This window comes from Apis dorsata, unplaced genomic scaffold, assembly GCF_000469605.1.
Source record: "Apis dorsata unplaced genomic scaffold, Apis dorsata 1.3 scaffold_3, whole genome shotgun sequence".
In the NCBI taxonomy this organism is placed as follows: Eukaryota; Metazoa; Arthropoda; class Insecta; order Hymenoptera; family Apidae; genus Apis; species Apis dorsata.
In genome coordinates, this window is record NW_006263306.1 from 233,877 (window position 1) to 255,628 (window position 21,752).

The window sequence follows — 21,752 nt, forward strand, 5'->3', positions numbered from 1 at the left end:
CGTTACACGTATGGTATAACGTTCCGAGGGTTTGAAAAATAAAATTTTTGTCACTTCGAGCACAATTTTCGAGAAAATCAAATTTGAAAAATTGTCAGGTGAAGTTACCAGAATTTGATTAATTCTCTAGACTAGAAATATGACTAGAAACACGCGTGAAAAAATAAAGTTAAAAATTTTTCCTCTAAAAAAAAAATTCAATTTCTTGAATATTTTTATATTTTTAGTTGAATATTAATTGAATCGATAGAATTTATAAAATTTCATCTTCTCGAGAACAATAAGTTTTCGGGTAAAAAATTTCATTTATCGTATTTTTTTTTTATATATATACATTTTTCATAGATAGAATAATCTTGTATTTCAACAGGAAATTAAATTCACGTGTAACTGTTGAATTTTCCGAAATCGAAACTATCAAAACGATATCAAAACGAAAAAATTTCCTTCTATAAATAAATTTCCATTTATTTTTTCACAGAAGAATATAGAATCATACTACGATTACAACAATTACAGTACAATTCTATATATATATATATCGTTCCATTTACGTCAGTGAAAACTGAAATTGAAGGTTTCGCAACGATCGGTTAAATTGCGAAGAAAGTTTTCCACGGAGGAAGACAATTTATTGATCGAAAGAAATATAAGAGTGGAAAAAGAAGTTGGAAAAGAAAAAAGTTTGGAAAAACAAACGCCAAAATTAATCTTCGATCCGGGAACACGGTACCGATGTAGTTACCTCGCAACGTTTAATTCAAGAAGAGTCTCGAAGCAAAAGAGAAATCCATTTTTCCTTTCCTTTTCTTTCTTTCCTTTAAAATTCGACCAAAGTCTCCGCTTCTCGACTTTTCCCAAAGACTTTCAAGATCTCAAAGTGGCCGCGCACAATTTACCTTCGCGCGATTCTCGAGACCTATTAAGTCGATCCGACCGGAAGGAAGTTCGAGAGCGTGGAAGGGACAAGAGGATGAAGAGGACGTTCGAATAACGAACGAGCCAGTTTCACGGAATCCTCGACTTATCTTAAAAATCATCTCCTTTTCAAAATACGTTGGAGTTGGAAAAAAGTGTTGAGGAACGAGGCATAGGGATTAATTGATACTATTCTTCTCCGTTTCACGCTTACAAGAGTACGTTATAATCTTATCTGTAACAGTTTTAGAAATTGTTGAAACAAGATAGAAGATAAATCGATTAATAATAATCCTTAATCCTCGATAATATTAATAATAACAGTAACGATGATGAAGAAATCACTAAGGAACTTTGAATATAGAATTGTGTCAACTTTAGATCTTTAGATCATCAATGATTGATGCGTATAAAAGAAAAGTGAAGGAACTGGCCTAGTTTCAACTAGGTAACGACCAATTGGACCCGAATAGAATTTTTCTAATAAAAACGTTTAAAACGAAATGAAGATAAAGCCGAAAGAAATAGAAACAGATCAACACGATTATGGTAATAGAAATATAAATAAACGAAACAGAAAATTCTCTTATATGGTCAATATCAAAAATATATTGGATCCACCGAAATCAACCAATTAGATCCTTAGATATTCTAAAAGATTTCTTTGCACAATTCCGCACAATGCACAGACTCGCCAACTCATTTATAATTATATGCCGGAGGCGCTATTGATCGTTCTAATTGGATCCGTGGTCGAATAATCGAACCAAGGACCAATTTAAGACGCTGCTTCGCCGCTGGTAAATCTCATTAGCGTCGATAGGAGGATTTCGTGAAAATAAAAAAAGAAGAAAAAAAAAAGAGAGAAAAAGACAGATCGAGAATGAACTTCCTTCGAATCCTTCTTGTACCAGACTGTTTCGCAATCCAGGAACCGCGTGTCTCGATTATGCTATTCGAAACCAGGCCACCCTATCCTGTTCTTCCGTAGAAAATATTTTCCACGAGATTGGGAAGGGCTATTGAGAAAATTAGGATCTGGGAAGACGGTAGGATTCGAGAGGGAATAAAATTGAATGTTAAAGGAGTTCGATAATTGGAGAAATAATTCAAAATCTCGTACGATTTCGATATACGAGAGATATGAAAAAATGAAAAGAGTGATTTTCCAAGAAGGATCGGATAAATATAATAATATGATTTTTAATTTTCATCCGAATGAATTATTCAGGTTTGTACTGAATTACAAGAACGAGTCTTTTTTTTTTTTTTACGTGTTACGAGTAAAAATTTGAATAAATGTAAATGGAGATTATTAAATTAAACCATCGTTGACCGTCAGTTTCATTTCCACTAATTTTTTTAATCAACATATATTATTAAATTCGGCTTTATAACATTCCGGTTACGAAGAAAATTTCATAAAATATTATTAATTTTAGAAAAGTAGAAGTAATTATAACGTTATGTCTCTAATAAATTTCTCATTTCTACATAATCTCTCGATCTATATTGCATGTACTTTCATTGATAAAAATATATCTACCATATCAATTTCATCGATATTAAAATTCCAATTTACTCCCAAATTTCTTCAGAAGTCGGGGAAACGGAGATGGAAAACAAGAAAGAGAAATATATTTCACGGTAAACGTGCTCAATAATAGATTCACAGAGTTAAGTTAATTATTTTCCAAGTCTTTCCGGGGATAAAACGCGAAAAACGTAAGAACGATATTAGGTAATGTCTCGTCCCCTAGATTTATGGGCAGAATGCCTCGACACGCAACCATCTTTCCATATGAAACGCAACCTGGCAACGGACCAAATTGTCCAAAGACACCGTGGATTCTTATTATGGCATGCTAGCGGATTCATTCGCCTTTGCACGCAAATTTCTTCACGATTCGATCCAGTCACGGGATCTGGAAGTACATTTTTCCACGGACATAAATCTTCTCGGTCAAAAATGGAAAAGGTTAGATGAACTTCGACTTCCCTTCGAATATTCCAACTATTTCCATAGGAAGAAAGTTGATCGAAAATGTGAAAAGCTGAGGTTTGGTCTTCTTCGAAAGAATCGAAATTTTAGTAATGGAAAGATGTGGCCAAGATTCTCGTAATATTTTTATATCAGATATCGTTTGTATTTATTGTAAAGAAGAAAAATATGTACAAGTATTTTTAAATTGTGTGTATAGCCATGCGAAGATAAATCTAATAAATAATGGTTTTCAAGTCACGACAATTTTAAATTATCTTGGAAAAATATAAATAATGTTTTTCCAGAAAAGCTAGCCACAGGATAGAAAATATGAAGATATCGCTTCTAAGAAAAACAAGATAACCTATACAAGAATTTTAAAATCTAATATAATTAATAACACGTATACAATAATCTACAATAATCTACAATAATCTATCTAATGAAAAATTTCGATCTGGAAATCATTGTTTTAAAAATATAATATTTTGCACAAAAATCCTATAGACTTATATAATTGTTTACAAACTTCCAACACATAAAATTATAACATTAAAAATTATATCATCACACGTAGCATTAAACTAGGCAACTAAACTCTAAACTCTATAACTTTTACAGTCACGTATCAATCTTTTGAATGATACCAGGATTTACCATCGATCGAGCTTAATTTCTCTCATAACCATTATTCTTGGCGGGAATCGTAGTCACTGGCTTTCCACCGGCTTTCCTATCGTTAAATATTCATGCAAACCCGAGAACGCGTTATTTATCGGAATCTGATCACCCGGTTATCCCATCTGGCTGAATTATAAATAGAATAGAGCTCGAATCGAGCCAAGTCAGATCCCTTTCAAACACGTATCCCTTTGGATCGTATAGGATACGTTTCAGCAGACACGATCGCCTTTAGGCAACACGAGCGACTGCATCCTGTTATTGCACAGACGACGCCCTTGCAAGATATATGGAAATGTAAAGCTAATAATAACGGACACGCAGGAAATACGCAAGATCACTGCTTTGTCCAAATAATAGATGCAATTAGCATTGTAACTTTGGATAGTTATGACCATAGAATCCACGGATGCTAAGGGTGAACAGGAATTTTGTGAATTAACCTCCAAGAACGATGTCTGTGCACGATATAACCTTCTCAGTGAGATCTTCTCAAAGATCTTGATGAATTAAAAATATGAAAGTTTAATTTCTATCAATACAGAAATATTCTGTTTCAGTTTACTAAACATGTAACAACATGTATATTTGTCAAAAAACTTCCAACTTTCTTCTTTGTACGATTTATAACCAATTTATAACGAATTCTTTCTAACCAATTACGAAATCATTGGATAAGTCATTTCCCTCTTAACCGTCAAGCGATCACAAAAATAGAAATCTATGTTCCCACCCTCCGAAAGATTACCGGCATCGACGAGCTGCCCGATTTACATAAACAAATGTTACGAAACAAGGCTTTCGTCTGGAATTCGCGCGATTCAACGACCAATTTCCCGTAATCTGCCCTCGGCGGAGCGTTATCGGCGAATTCGGTGTAACTGCTGGCGTTGACAGCGCGTAACTAAATATCGGTAAAACGCATTGTTTCGCGATCGACAGCGACCGCGGTTACATCGTTCCAATACCGATTCCGCTCGTGTTCAAAGCACGCGACACGTTCAACGCGTTACCGTGTCGTCCCGCGACGACAAATTCGTACGCGTTGTCAGTTTTCGTCCGATTCCACCCATTTTCTGATCGATCATTTCCGCCGATGCTCGAAAAATATTTCATCTTAACGAGTAGATAGACGAATATTTGGGAGGGAAAAAAATAGACGAAAGAGGAAGTTGAGATATATGTTTGGTAAAATATTATTTGATAAATATCGCGGATTCTAGATCTGATGATCGAATCGCGTGACGATAATTTAGAACGCGGATTGACGAATGAGAAATTAAGCTATTTTAAAAGTATTGTAAAATATATATGGTGTGATATCTACTAGAAAAGCAAGCAGATTTCACAAATTATTTGAAGCATAATTTCTCATATATTGTTTATAAATATATATTATTTATATTATATATATATTTGTAAATATTTCGTATTCCTAATCCTAATTTATCTTTATCCTCTCGTATTTAAAAAATACGATTTTCAATTATCTTAACATTTATAATTAGGATTCAAGAATATTCAAATTACTTCCTATCCTCCTAAAATTAATGCAGATATAAGAGCTCATAGATTATCAAGCTAAATAACAAATTCCGAGCAATTAAATTCTCAAACGCAAAACAGTAGACGTATCTCGTAAGAAGGGAAGGAGATGAAAAAAAGAAAAAATGTGAAAGTAAGGTTTATCAATAGAGAAACACCTTCCTCGAGGGAAAAAGAAAAAGAAACGTTTTGAAACGTTTGTTCGTGCCGTGAGAATATCTTGTGACCCTCCAAGTCGGCGAGTTTTTCGCCAACTTTCACGGTCTAAAACGAGCAAAATCGTATCGTTGTGCTTCGGACGAAGATACCTCGAGGTACGAGAAAAGATAAAGTGTCTTTTGCGAGAATAAAAAAAAAAAAATTAAAAAAAGAAAAAGAAAGAAAAGAATTCGAAACGCGAACAATCGTATTAGAAGGGTCGCGTTGAGGCGTGGGTGCGTTGAACTCGAGATAAAAGAAGGCAGATTTCGCTTAGAACGGCACGATTTAGCTATGTGGTTGTACCTTCAACGAGCCGTGAACTGATTCTCGCGATCCCTACACCTCTGACATCCAAGGATGTCGAAGTTTTTGTCGAGATGGCTTTAATAAACCGTGCACGTGAAACGATTCTTTTTCTATACGATCCCTTTTTATATATTCCTCTTCAACTTATTCGTTGAAAGTACGAAGTGAATCTAGACAGCGAAACAAAACTTCGTCTTCTTCGAATATGGAAGATATGATAATCAATGCTCGTAATACGTTTTAGATATATTTTTTGGAAATTTTCATTCTCCATATCCTTTGAAATTTTACAATTTGTTTAATTTTTGAGGAGAGATTTTATATCGATTCACGGGTATTTTATACGTGGCTGCAGAGAAAAGTTTTCAGAAATTTCATTTATGAAATATGGCAGAAACAGTAGAATTACAGCACCAACGCGAAAAAGGTGAAATCTTTCTTCCTTTCTGATCATACCTCATATTCGTCGTAGAAATTCAACGAGAGAAAATTGCTCAACGTTCTCGTAAAGAACAAGTTGCCGTGAATCGGAAGAAAACCAAGTTTTCTCTCCGTTTCTCTTGGCGCGATGCAAGGTTCGATAACGGTGATGGTAATTAGGATAGAAGCGAACTCGTGTAATTATAAGGGACGTATAAACAGTGCAACGTCGTGAAAGACTGTTCGATATTAATCTCAAAAAGGCGTGCCTCGTCCACGAAGGCGAATTATACGTCCGTGCAACTGCGCGGACGAGCAGTGAATTAAGTCCAACCATGGCCAGACACGAAAAAGGCGTATCCTTCTGGGAAGTCGAAAGCATTGCCAAAGGATGGAAAAGCCGAGGACTGTGGTAACTATATATAACTACTGTGTCTGAAATCGAGCCAGTTCACCCTCCATCGGTATTCATATGTTCCACTTCTCGTCCACCATTTTCTAAATCTTTTTCTCGGAATATTTCATCGTGACCCATCGTAAATACCACCATTACCGCCACGTTGTTTTCACGTTGTCGATCATACGGCTGTTCGAGAGAATACATTTTCCAGATTTTCTTCGAATCGATTTATTACTTCTCCGCAAGGAAATAGGATCATTGGCGATTCGAGTGTTCAAGCTCGAATTTTTTACTTTTATCGTACGATCAACAATTTCAATTATTTTCTTTTCCATCATTCGTCCTCGATTACGATTAGTTATTTATCATGATGCATTATATCTCTTTAAAAAAAATTCAAAATATTTTCCCACGTCATCTAAATTCCATTATATTCCTATAGAAATCTTATCTTCCTCGTCCTTATCCATCTTCTCCTTACGTTCACCCTCTTTAGGTACCGCAACGGGATCACGACTCACCCTATCGATTTCGCTCGATGCAAGCCCGGAAACTCGGCATCGAGGCGAACAACGTGTTCAACCAACGGTGCCGTACATCGAAGTAAGAAGTTCTCGTGCTGCCTTCCCCTTCTCTAACGAGTTTTGTCAACCGATCGGACAAATTAGTCGCCTCAAAAAGCCGGGCCCGTCTTTCTCAGCCACCAATTACGCGCGCAATCGTGGCCGAGCCGCTTGTTAACGGAAGTGGGTACTCCCCCGCCACCGTTCTCGCGCTGATAATGGAACTTTTCAATTGAATTCACCGCGATTATTCCACGATATTTCCGAGCGACGCGCGTTCAATCTCCGTTGATCGAGGGCCGGTATCAAAACCGAGAAAGAAGAGAAAAAAAGAAAGGGGAGAGAGAGAGAGAAAGAGAGGAGGAAAGAACCTCGTCTGCTAATATTTATTCACAAGAAATTACATTTCCTTCTCCGATAAGGGAATAACCCCTAGATTCCTACTCGAAACTTTTCACCCTCCAAGAGTTTCCATCCCCGATTCCCCGTGTCTCGACGATTAAACACGGCGCGACTAGAAAATTCTTGCTTAACTAATGGATTCGCGGGCCATTTTCATCGACTCTGGATGAATATTTGAATATTTCATTACGCCTTCCTTGAATTTTCTAGCATAACGTTACGAGCGTTATTATCGGCGAGTTTGAGAAGTACGATTGGTGGCTAATTGTTCTTCTAGCGGGATGAATGGAAAGTAGATTCGTAAAAATGATTGTTTCGTAAAAGGGGACGAGATTTTTTGGACGACGCGCGTACTGATTCGGTTAATTATGGAAAGATGGGATCCGAGTTTGGTGTCTCGAGTTAGGATAGTGAAGTGGATAACAAAGCTCGATCCCAAGGGCTGCACAAATTTGCGATCCTTACTCGTTTACTCGTCGACGATGTTGTTCCAATTAATTGAGCATAATTTCGTATCACAGCTTCGTGTAGAATTCGTACAGAAATTGTAAGAATTTATAAAATAATGATAATAATAATGAAAAGTTGATTCATTTTTGCCTCTGATCTATAAATTCATTACTTTTTCTCTCTTCGCAACAATATACTATCATTTTCACCCAAAATCATCTTTTCTCATTAACAACACGTCACATACGTGTGATATCTCAATTCTTTCGTAATGGATATCGATTATTATTTAGTATTATTACTCGATACACTTCTGATTTCTTCTGACAGTGCGTAAAATAAATATAATCAAAATATTCCTCTCTTTCTCTTTCTAAACGAGTTACAACTCGCGTTAACCTCAATTAAACGCACATTAATTTCTCTTCTATTCAAATTCATCATTTACTTCGCAACAAAACGCACGATATATTTTTCCATTTTCCTGGCATCACGGCAAATATTTACGCTGGATTCAGAAACACTTGGATATTATCGAAGCTTTCGATCCAAGAGACTAAACACGTCCGCAGCTTATGCAAGTATACGTATGTTCCTCGTACGGAACCGGAATTCCTCGAGAGCACCCCTCAACATCCCCCCTCCACCTGCGCGACGCTTTACCATTTTCACCGCCGCCACGATCGAAACTCACTTCCTTTTTCGGTCACTGTTTACGGATAGTTTCGATTCGAGATCTTATTTTCCCACGTCCCCTTAGGAAGAGGAATCGAAAAGTTTCTACGTAGGTAGTTTCGACGAGTTTATCAATAAGGAAAGCGATTCGAAGGGACGAGTATGCGGGAAAGCCTGGCTTTTAAAAGTTGTATGGGCCAGGATATGGAACGTAATGTTGGCGGAATAAGGAATATTGAAATTCGTGGATCCACTTCGAAACGACTTTTCGCGAATCCACCGTGGGATTGTTTAACCGAACCTTCTTTGTTCTGAAAAGTATGTAATTGTGTTCATCCGAGAGTGCATCTGGCAGTTTGAACTCGCGTTATATTGGAGAAATAATTTCCTTTAATTAAAATCAAGATTTTGGAAAATTTTTACGAAATTTTGACAATTTTAAATAAATTTATTTTTATTTTATTTCTATACACTGTCGATTCGTTGTTATTCAAATCTGAAATTTTTCTTTGGAAAATCACAGAAACTTATGCTTTTTTAATATATCTATATACCGAAATACCGATTCATTTTTTATCTGAATCTTCGATTGATATTTTTTTAATACGTCGTATTTGACATTATCTCTTCTTGAGATCCTTCAGAATAAATTATGCATATGAAATTTTCCTGAAATTGAAGAATCACCGCTCAAGAAATTTGATTACTGAACTATTCCAATTTTCTCTCTCCTAATTCCATTCATCATTCTCCTCTCAAAAACACAAATTCAACTACGAGAAGCAATTACAATTTCATCGTGAGCAAGATAAACAAGATACACCACATGTCTCAAATAAAAAAAAATACATAGATTGACAAATAATAATCCAACAGCAATTTCCACTTGACCCACTTGAAATTCTAACAAAATTACAAAAACGAGGAGCAATCTAATAATGCGCGGCAAAAGTTTCGACGAATTCTCCCATGGAACGAGAGTCTTGCGTGACAGAGGTGGTACATTATCACCAATATAAGTGTTAAGAGCGTAGCCAAGGGGAGTCGTTCGTAGCAGGCTTGTCTTCCAAGTGCCTTTTCTTGTTCCATACGTTCGATATTTTGTGCTCTGATTTTCTTGGGTGACGTTAGGTGTCTTTAATCGGCGAGAACCGTAAGAGGACTTAAGAATTAAGAATCAAGGCGCGTGCACGCGGCTCGTGACGCGAATTCAACTTCTTTACGAACCGTTAAATCATTTCGTATCGAGAGAATCGTTGGAAACGGAAATAACGTATTTAAATGCATCGAGACGGGATGCTTTGCGCAACTTCCATCGAAAGTTTTTTGAAGATCATTTTCTGAATCGTGCTTCGATTTTTATATTATGATTGACGGAATTGTCACGATTGTTCGACGAAGTCATTTATTGTTTCTTGAAATCAAAGCTTTGAGAGTTTGAAGTGAAGATCCAGAAGTATTAGTATAAATGTGAGATGAAGATGAAGTTGTAAAAAGAAATTGATATTTTTACGTACTTGCTGGATTAAAAAAATACAAAATTTTGACACGCAAATATTTAGAATTCTTAATCGTTTATAATTGAATTACCCTCAAGCTCGCTCAAATTGGAATACTTTTGATCTATGTTTCTGAGGATGTAATTATTTAATACATATAACTAAAATATATGTGACTTGGATCAATTCAAAGATTAATATTGAAAGATATTTTGAAACTCATATGAGAAGAAATAAAACGAGAAATTTTATTAATAATGATTGACAAATATCAATAAATGATATCGTAAAGAAACTACAATTGAAGATAATTGGATAATATTCTTTCTTCTTTATTGAGTTATTTATCGAAGAAACGACATTTCCGGTCCATTAATTTGCCGCCGTTCGAACAATTTTAACGTCTAATTTAGCAAGGAAAGAGAGATCGTATTTATAAAAGTCGGACTAATTTCAGGGAAATATTTAATTATTCGGTGTAATCGCGCGGGAAATCGATAGCTTTCCATGATACACGCTATTAATTCTTGCTTTAAAAGAAGAAAAAAATTGTTACATACTCCTATCACTCTCTTTATTTATTAAAATATCCTGAATCCTATTTTCAATCCTATTTTCAAATACAATAAAATTACTTAGACTCTCGCACGATTGAAAACTAACATTCTATTACTGAAATTTAATGAATTTAAACTAAAAAATTTGCCTAACATTCTCACGAACTAACTTATTACGATTCCAAAAGATTCCTCTTCTATTTTCTAAGAACATATTCAAAAGTATAACAAAAAAGAAACTAGAACTAATCAATAGTAGATATTAATTTAAAAGACCTAAAAACTTATAGTTTCTCAACTAGTTTCTCAACAATATTTGTGTGATATCCGCTAAATTATCGTGCAAGAGACTCTTAAAAAAATTGAAAACAATTATTCAAAAACTCACCGATCTTTCGTCGTTGCCTGGGGAATCCTGGCGTGGCATTCATCGCGTATCTCGCCGTGGAACTAATCTCAGCGCCCACTAATCTGCAACAAAGATAATTTTCTCCGTTAGAAAGATCGATTAGAAAACAGGCGAGGGACAATTTTCGGGTGGATCGTTTAAAGAAGCATCGAAGCGCGACAACTCCTGCGGCCTATGGCCAGTGTGCAAACTTTGGCACGTGTTGCACAGGAACTTCGCAGCGTTTAACGGCCCGATAAAATCTCAATTATAGTCGCTGGCGTGTCCTATGAGCTGCTAGCGACCGTGTACACTGAGCCGCACGGTCAACGAGCAAACGTGATCGCAATTTACCGATCGATTATTCCTTTTCCAGTCGATTAAAACGAAAGAAATTTCACCCACCGAATCTTAGCATTCATCTGAACGCCAATTGAGAGACTCTTTGTACAAGCATCGATTTCTTCTGACATAAATCGTTATAAATGAAATGTGATGATGATTCAAAGTCTAGTGCTTGAATTGTTTCTTCTATGGAAGATCACTTAAGTTATCTTGGAAATAGTAATTGCATATTCGTTTTTTCCAGTCATATTTTATCACACGATTCTTTCTTCTGTCATTCTTTTAAAAGAGAACAATCGTGCAGCAAATAGTCGTCCTTGTACATCAACTTTTGTTAATATACTTCATATTAGAATTGCAAAAAACAATTTCTTCCAATACTCTTTCCTAATTTCAATTTTACAGATACAAAAAATGCCGAAGACAGGATAGAAACACTATTTAAACATTCATTGGACGACAATTCGATCAAAAATACCATCATATTCTCAGCAATCGTGCAATCGAAGAAAACCTTATACCTTGGAGCGAACCTGGTTGAAACATTGGCGAGATAAACTTCGAGATTGCACGTAGTATCTTCACGTGAAGGCTTAAATTTGAACCAGTGATAGTAGTGAGCTTCGCCGCGCATCGGAAAATTGCCACGACCGCGCCATTAACCAATGCGTTCATGGTGTAATTGACCTTTTCCAACCCTCGCCTCTTGTTTTCACCGGCCATTTGTCCGCTTTCACGTCAATTCGCGGACACCTTGCCCTCCATATACTCCGTCGCGACCTCTAATTGAGATTTTATCGGCGGATAAACCGGTTGGATTTTCGTCAGAGTCGCGCCCGCGTTAATTATCCGCTTAACAATGGCCCGCTGGGAACGCTCCGCATCAAATTTCGCGCGTCGACGATACTGGTGTTACAGGATATGCACGCATCAAGTTTTAATTCGAATAGTTTCATCGTAGAAAATATACAAACTAGGTGCATATTATCGTATACAGAAGTTGGTACGAAACACTGTGAAAATTTGGAAGTAGTTATATTTCTGAAATAAAGAAACAAAGAAACTTTAGACAAAGAAAAATTAATAGACAGAATATTTCTATAGAAAAAATTTGTAGAGATAGAGAAGAAAAAAAAGATTTTTGATTGAACGAACAAATTTGATATGTGACTTTTGATGATTTTATTTAAAATTTCTTATTGTTCCCGCATTTTTTGTAATATTATCATGCCTGACTTTCTGCTTAAACAAATGAATTATATGCAATAACTCTACACCTTCAAATTCTTCATAAATTATCGAAAAGCCTATCAGTTTTTGTAATTTTTCAAAACTACATCCCCTTTAATATATATATTTTAGAAAAATCGAATTATTTAAATGCACAAAAATGAGACGCTCTTATCCTTGCAATAGTACAAAAGCGTTCACTTAAATACTCCTCGTAGGATCTCTTGCTACAAGTATACTTAATCTCCATTTAAATCCGATCTCTAAATCTAGATATCCAAGTACCTTGTAGTAAACCACAATCTAGAGCCATAGAATGACCACGAAGATGAACGCACACTAGAAAGGAAAGACAATTTGCCTGAAGTGTTTTCCTGACTTATTAAGGGCTCGAAACTGACAATCGAGATCTTTTCGATCGGTTGCCAATATTTCGAGGCATAAAATTCAGTATAGATCGAATGCCAAGCACACAATCTGGAATTGAAGTTTAGGCAAATTAAAGCAGCTGCCAAAGCCGCCTCTCGTTACACAGAATTTTGATAAATGAAGCGCGTTAAAATTCGAGATACGAATCGAATTCCGTTTAAATTAGATCGATTAAGAACGATTTCATCTTAAATATATTCAAACATCATCAATGGAACAAGATAATTATTTAAAAATTAAATAATAAATTAACAAAGAGGAGAATTAATAAAAATGGTGTCAAAGAATATGAAAAATCAAAGATCCATTGAAAATTTAGCCCTGGTCTAAAGTTTTCTATGATCTCTGATTTCTTGTTAACACAACTCATATCGAGATTTAAGATTTAAGATTTCTATCTTATTTCCATTAATATATTACCTTCCATTAGATTTAGAGGAAAAGATCGAGAATATTTTCGATCCACGACCATTATGATTCAAAACTCTAACTTCAATCACCACTAATACATCCAAATAAATTTCCAACATTTCAGGAACCTCAACTCGAGCCTTCAATTTCCTCTTCGCTTCAACTCTTCCCTCCTTTTTGCTCTCATACCTCTAATTCCATACTATTTCACAATTCAAAGAGATGGTAAGAATTTGTTCGAGATGATGCATTTTAAAATTCATTAATATTTACCCGGAATCGAAACATTTGGTAAACGGATCTCTTTTGTTTCTCAGCTGTTCCACGAAGAAACTTATAGTTTACGCGTCGTTTGCGGCGGGCCGCTGAATTATTGCCCCGGAAATCGGAAGTAATTATTTCTTCCTTCAACTTGAACTCGCTGCACGGGCAATTAATCGTGCTTATCACAATTATTCGCCACCGAATTTGCACGGAAGAAGCCCGATATTTTTCATCCATTATTCGTTTCTTTAATTTTTCAGACGAACGAGACGATATTTTCCATTACTATTCCAAGTGGTGTCGTGAAAATATGTCCGCAAATCTGAAATAATAAAAATGATTAATGTTTTATAAGTATCCCTATAATTACGCATCTTTGAATGAATCGTTGAAATAATTTTAATTCTTTCTTGTACTTTGATTCGCGCCACAATATATTTAGCAAACTTAAATGATCAGGAAATTATTTTCAATTTAAAAAAAAAATTATTTCAAGAATACTTCTTTTTGAACTTGTACCGAGAATACCTGTTACTAAAATTATTCGATTGTCAATAATCTCGACGAGCAAAAAGCCTAAAGTATGGAGGGTGCGAAGGGCAGGAGAGGGGGGGGTAAAAACGATCCTCGGGGAGCACGGGTGCCAATAAAGCCGAGTTAATAACGATAATCGCCTGTTAAGTCAGGGTATATCGTAGCACGATGTGTCAGATACACACATTATCTCCGATTTTTTGGCGCACGCACTTATTATCGTTCGACGTGTCGGCCTGGGACAGATAACACTGGGGGCTGAACGATAATTACAGGCGCGTATATCGTTCGGGGATAGTCGTATAAATCGATGCGATTATTCTTTCCGTGACATTTTTCTGACGCGCGACACACTCGTGTGAAACGCGCGCTAGTATTATACCTGTGAACAAACGAAAATTTGAACGCTTACGAATTATTACACGTGCAATGCTAGCGAAACGAATGTGCCCGATAGTTATTCGGGAGATAGGGACAGAATGGAAAATTTATTGCTGCTGAGAGTGATACGTTTGAAAAATTGTTTGATATTTTTTTTTTTTTGAGAGACGAGTCGATGATTATTTGCAATGTGTACAAATATACGTGTGTATATTTGATGGATTGAGTGAGAATTCAATTCTATAAAAGAGAAATTCATGTAATCCGATTCATATTTTTGTTTCTATTCAAATGTACACATGTCATGTTTATATTTGAATAGAAACAAAAATATGAATTATAATTATAATTATATAATAAATTTATAAAATTAATCGTTAATAATGAATATGATAAAATATTTGCATGGATCAATTAAATGCATTAAAATTCAAGGGAACTGCATTAATATCAAGATGCATAAATTTCTAAATAAATATATTTCGAATAATTATTGACTCGCCTTTCTATTATCCTTACCCATTCAAATATCCTCTCTCTCCATTTCATGATATATTTATCACTTCGTTGCATGATTTAAAGCTAATATAAATAAATCAAGCAAATTTATACGAGTCAAAAGATTTTTGGATATATACATTATACGTTAAATGAGAAATTAATTTTAATAATCTTACGAAAAAATTTCATATATGAAAGAATTATCTTGCATTTGATTAAGTATTTAAATGTAAGCGGAAATTTAACGAGAATTTTATATCATAATATCCTTTTCTTTAAGATTCAATGAACGATAGGTATTGATTAAGATCACCGACTCGATCAATAACGTTATTTTCAACAATAGCGAAGTTGGAAATTCTATTTCTACGACTCTCTTGGTTGAAAAGATCTCGCAAGAACGAGCTCTGATAATTCTATCGATAAGAAACATCGATAAAGAATTCATTTCAACGGCGTGTCTCCATCCCGATTCGATGTATGCCTTTCTACGAACCAGTCCCTGACAAACACGATAATCGAAAGCCAAACTTGCTCTGACACGAGGAATCTGTCAACCATCAATCTTCGAACGGAATTCTTGTTAAACTTCCATAGAATTACATCAATTTCGTTCCTATTTCCTTTTCTATTCCAAGCATTCAACGATAAGTTCGAAGCTAATTACATCTTTTATCGTTGAAAATTTTTCGTTCGCGAGAAGAGAATTTATCGTGAATTTTTACATTTAAACTTGGAAATTTCATCGTTACGTTACTTTGGTATATTAAGAAGATGAGATAGTAAAGTGATAAACAAATTTTAAAAATTATGAAACTTACAAATCGTTTGATGTTAATGTTAAAAAAGATAGAGAAAGTGGGAAGAAAGAGGGAAAGAAAATTAGAGGGAATTTCATGGAAATTGTGCGGGTCACCCTAATCCTACGCTTTTCCACTATTTTATTCCGGATAAAAGTTTTTGTACATATACATTCAGCTTAAACCAGGGAGTCTCGTTACCGGAATACTAAATTAAAAGTAAAGTAACGAGAAAATAAGAAACAACGATGTCCCACTTGGAAATATATAAAAGGACACGTGAAGTTTGTTTCTGAATAAAATTTTATTTTTAGTAATCATTAATTTTTATTTTTTCATAATTCCTTTTTAGAATTTCGAATTTCTAAATACGATAAACATCAAAAACTTTATATTTCCTTATATAATCTCCATTCTTATCAAGATTTAAAGATATATAAGAAAATGATCACGATATTTTCAAGACAATTACACTTTTTAAATTTCATAAAATAATTAAGAAAATCTCTCACGTTTCCTTTAGCACCACCACCAAAAGAGACTTGTCAAGATGAAAGAGACACGATAAAAATATTAAATGAAACATATTAAAATTCATTTGACCAGTGAGCAAATTTCAATATTCGCCGAGCAACACATGTAAATACATCAAACCCGTTTTAAATAAAATCGTGAATGAATAAGAAAGCAACAATATTTCACCGGAGGAACGAAATAATAAGCTAAATAATTCATTCTTAAGAATAGCTGTCGAGTATTTGCGCGAGTTCACGGGAATGCAAACGATCAAGGCAAAGTAATATTCATGTTCCGCTTTTCCATTGTTGAAAAGGAAACCGGAACAGCGGGCGGAAAATTTAGATCGTAGCTTTTCGAAAATCAACGCGCTGTTATTTCGCTCTGTGTAACGAACACTTAACCTCCTAGCCTCCTGCGTAACAGCGATAAGATAATAGCAAGATAGGAAAGAAGAGGAGGAAGAAGAAAAAGATGGGGAAGGAGAAGTGGCCTCGAGCAACAACCTGCCGAAAATCTGTTTTCCAATAAGCGACACGATACACATCGTCAGGCGAATTTCGCCATCCTGATTCCCGATGCAATTCTATGCAAAACAAGTGGCCCCTCTCCCATCGAATTCCCTGTATCCTGTATAATTGCGCTATAAGCAGATTGAAAACTTGCGCGAGCAAACTTCTTAAGTAGGTATTACGAGCTGGATGTTTCTCCTGGAATGATATTGTCCGGGCTACGTGGAATCTCGTTTATGATGCAGAATGTTATACGTTGGAAAAAATAAGTTGAACGATCCTGTTTCTCTCTTTTTTTTTTTTTCTTTAAAGGATAATGTTGATTTTGTTCTTTTGCATAAATGAAATCGTATATTAATTTTCTTCTTTTTGATACATTACGAAAGAAAAAAAAAATGATGATATTATTCGAATGGAAAATTTTAATTTGATTAAATCGTATTAATTTATTAAAGAAAAAAATTAATTTTTGAAGAATGGATGCGAAGAAGGAATAAAAATTAATCCTTTTTATTGCTAGAGATATGAGGTACGTATTAGTTATTATAATTTAATAATAGGTAATATAAAATAATATAATAAAATACGAAATAAACTTTATAGAGATATTTAGATTGTTTCAACAATCGACACGAATGTTTAATTTTGAAAAGTCAAAAGAAATAACTACAAATATAAATGCAAATGTTTGTACATATTTAATCATGAAGAAATTCCTCATATCTCATTCTTTATTTTCTCTGCGTTTAAATGTAAATTAATGTAAATTACGTGATCTAAAAAAAACTGAATAATTCTAAAAAATTAAATTAAAAAAATATCGAATACTTCTTAGTCATTTCTACTTCTTCATCTACAATTGTAAATTGTGTCACTCGTGATAATGACAATATCTTTTCACGAAAAAGAATCCATTTGTCTTCGATGAATTCTATACTATTCTAATTTAATAAAACTCGAAATTCTACACATATTTTCAATATCTTTGGATTATTCTAATTTAAATTCGAAATTTTATTATTTTAATCTAACACAATGTTTCCAATTTCGTGGCATATTTTAATCTAAATTCGAAATTCTACTATTCTAATGTAACACATGGTTTCAATTTGTCATATTCGTTGGCTACCTTATAAGTCAGTTGGTGCCTGATCGTCGCCAAAATTCTACTAATGTAACACGTGTTTTCAATTTCGTCCTAGATTCGATATTCTTTTTTCTCTTTCCCTTTTTCTCATTCTAATTCCACCTGTCTTCGATGATTCTACATTTAAATCCAAAATTCTACTATTTCAATTTGAGAGATTCAATCCACGCGATGTGAATAACGTGTCAAGAAATTTTCTATTCTATGACGATGACGTGTCGTGTCATGAACTTTTCTAAGAAACGTGAAAGATGAAAAAGAATTTTCTACGCTTTTCTTTTTGTATCCACTACGTATTTTGTATTCACTACGAGTATTATTATCAATATGCACAGCCATTTTGAATTTCGTGCATTTTTCGTTCACGTTTTACTATATATCGTTTGTTGAAAAAATATTTAGATACTTTTGACAAGTTTAAATTTCGTATGACATAAAATGATTGCGAATTTGATTGATTAAAAAAAGGTGACAATGAATGATTTAAAATCGAGATTGAAATCGAACGAATAGAGAATATTAGGTGAGAAATTTGTCGCGTTCTGGTACGCTCGTAATAAAAATTTTTCCAATAAATGGATTCACGATACTACGAGAAAAGCAATTTCTGACTGTCATCTCTCGATTCCATTGATCGTATGCATCGCGATGTTCAATGTTATCTTCGATCCACTTTGATTGTCATATAACACGCGCAAATAACAAGACTCGAGTGGCCTACGAGTTATATGCTTGACAAACGTCTGAGTCACAAATGGAATACGTAAGATGGATCGTTGACAGAGAAGAGAAGTCATGGAAATGATTTGAATTATATACTTGAGTCGAATCGCAGCTCGATAAATAATTAAATTTAAATAATGATTATCACTGGATTTTATTTCGTAAAAAATATATAATAAAAAATTACGAAATACTTTAAAATTTAATTCAAATTATCCTATGTTATCCAATAATTCAATTATCCTATTCAATCAATTAAAGATTAAATGAATTCGAGTCTTTTCATTTTATTCGGTTTTCGAAATCCAATTGAAAATGAATATCGACCAATCGTCGATAATGTTCGTTTTCCACTCCGTCGATTACATGTGTAATCGAGTGGCATCAAAAATGCATAGAGAAAAAAAAGGAGAATAATAAAACGGTGTGAAAAATGAATATTTCGATCGATAATCCAACAATATGAAAAGACTTTCACTTTTCAACTTATAGTACACGAAATTAAAAATTCTCAATAATAAAAATTTTGAGAATCGTATTGCATTTATTATACGAAATTCTAAACTTACAATGAAAATTAATCTTTCCAATATAATATTCGTCGCTTACTATTATTTCATAACCAAAAATAAATAACAATTAACAAATAAAAGATACTTTCCTATCCTCCTTAATATACACCTCTATACATCTATATATTATCCATATAAATCTGCACATATGCAATTCGCCATTAAAATCGACCATTAAAATCGACACTCAAAAAATGTATCAAAAAATGTAGATAAAATGTTCCATAATTTTCTAATAACTTAATCATGTATGATCGAGATTATGAGAGACAAGATTTTTCGATATGAAAAGGGAGGAAAATTCCGATTGGTCCGTGAACGAGAATAAGAGGCCGTTTGCATGCCGCTGTCATCAAATTTGCGTTATTCTTCTGCATCGCGGAACTGAATGGTATCGTAAGGACGAATCCGTATTATTACCATGGCCTGGAGTATCTCTATACGAGGTCCCATCGTAACGGGAATTTCTAAACAAGCATGTCGTTTCAACCATGGATAGAGCGATTCCCAGCTTCGTGCCAAACTACAGGAAAATTTCTCTCTGGAATTCCACTTTACGAGAACTACCGGCAGAATGTATCTAAGAGGAGACGCTTCTGAACCGATCGAGAATTAATTTCAACGACTGATTTCTGAGAGAATATGAAAATACGAAATGGTGAAATTTAAACGAATTGCGGAAGATATTGGCAAAGACGGAAAATTTGAAGGAAATGCGAATAAAATGAAGTTTAAATAGATTCTTTTACGAAGTAGAAGATAATAATAGAGATGAAAATTTTCGATAATTGGAGTCGAATTAGATAATAACAATCGAATATTTTTTGTAGCTTCAAGTGTCAATTTGTAATAACTTTTTGAATACCAAAGCTGTCTTCGATATTATAATTTTTCATCAAAATTATCGTTGAAAGTATTGAAGACAGCTGTATCTTTTTTTCTTTCTAAAATTCACCATCAATTAAGATTCACCTATTTCTCTCTATCTATTAACTACTCCCCTTAATAATCGAATTATTTCATCTACATCTGCTTCATATTCTTTTCCGTATTTTTCTTTTTTTAATCGATAAAAATACAATAAAAATTTTAATCTATTCCATACCAATATACAACAGCGAACTACAATTTATATATTTTGCAATTCGAATAATCTTTGACTCTTCGTACCTCTCAGAATAAAAATTACACCCTCTATCGAACTAAATCTATCGAACTAACAAAAATCTATTCCAACGTTTTCCTACTTCCTCCGTCAAATACATTAATCTTTTCTCTATATCCCGATTAAACAATAATTCACTTTTTCGATTTTACACGATTTTGCAATTTTTTCTTTTCCTGATATCCTGGAAAAACGAACAACGAGGGACAAAGAACGAAGGATAACGCGAGAACAAGAATGTCAGGAGGTCGACGCGACGTCGGTTCACATCCGTTCTAACGTCACCACAATGCGTGGCACGAATCCACGTGTTTGTCGACCTATGTTCGACAGCTTTGACGTGTACCCGTAGGGACGGTGGACACCCGGGGATCAAATCTGGAGATGACCAAACCGCTGTCCCGCTACCACGGCCAATTCAGGATTGCCGCTATCCAATCCTGTAGGCGGCCGGGGTATCGATGTATACAACCGAGTTACGACACCGATAACGTCCACGTCGTATTACTCTCGATCCACCGACAGGATTGAGGTTCCAATACGCGGCCGAAATGAAACGCGCGGCACCCCACCTTTGGAACGAGCGTCTCTCCTTCCATTATCCGATTAATTAAGACGGTATTGGGTCCTTGCAATTTCGTGATTCAGGGAATAAATTATCTACGAGTGTAATACCGTTTTCTCGATACGTATATCTCATGGAAAATTGTGTACATCGAAGAAGAAAAATTATACTAGAGCTCATTTTGTCTACCGAGAAAATATTATAGAGGAAATTAAAAAAGGAGTACAAATTTCTATATTCTTTATCCTTTCTACTCCTTTTTTCTCTAAAAAAAAAAAATTGATCTCTCAAAATTTCGTGTCACCAACACGCGAACAAACGCAGGATAAAAAATCGAAAGAGGCCTCTCGACTATGTCACGATCCAATAAAGGAAAAAACGACACGAAAAATTTTTTAATCAATTTTCATTTACTCGAATGTCAACCCTCGAATCCCTCCACTCGAAACTTATCAATTTTGCCGGCCGCAAATACCCCATGGATTAGCCACGCTCTTTAACACATTTCCACCCTCGCCATCTAGTATCGTCGACCTGTCCACCCCCCAAAAAAATCCTCTATTTATTTTTCCTGCGGATTCCTTCACCGAGAATCCCTACCTACGATTAATCTCTCCGCGGCTGCAATCCCGTCCTCTGTTTACAAAAACGAGCCGCATGCGTCGAGC

The 21,752-nt window shown here is 34.7% G+C and overlaps 1 protein-coding gene across 1 annotated transcript in view; it reads right to left on the bottom strand.

Annotated features, from left to right (window-relative positions):
• Window positions 1-21,752, bottom strand: part of LOC102670730 — a 221,668-nt gene that overhangs the window by 132,189 nt on the left and 67,727 nt on the right. The window contains exon 2 of the mRNA XM_031510434.1: window positions 10,990-11,056. The gene's annotated coding sequence lies outside the window, so the exon portion shown is untranslated. The remainder of the gene's footprint in view (window positions 1-10,989; window positions 11,057-21,752) is intronic.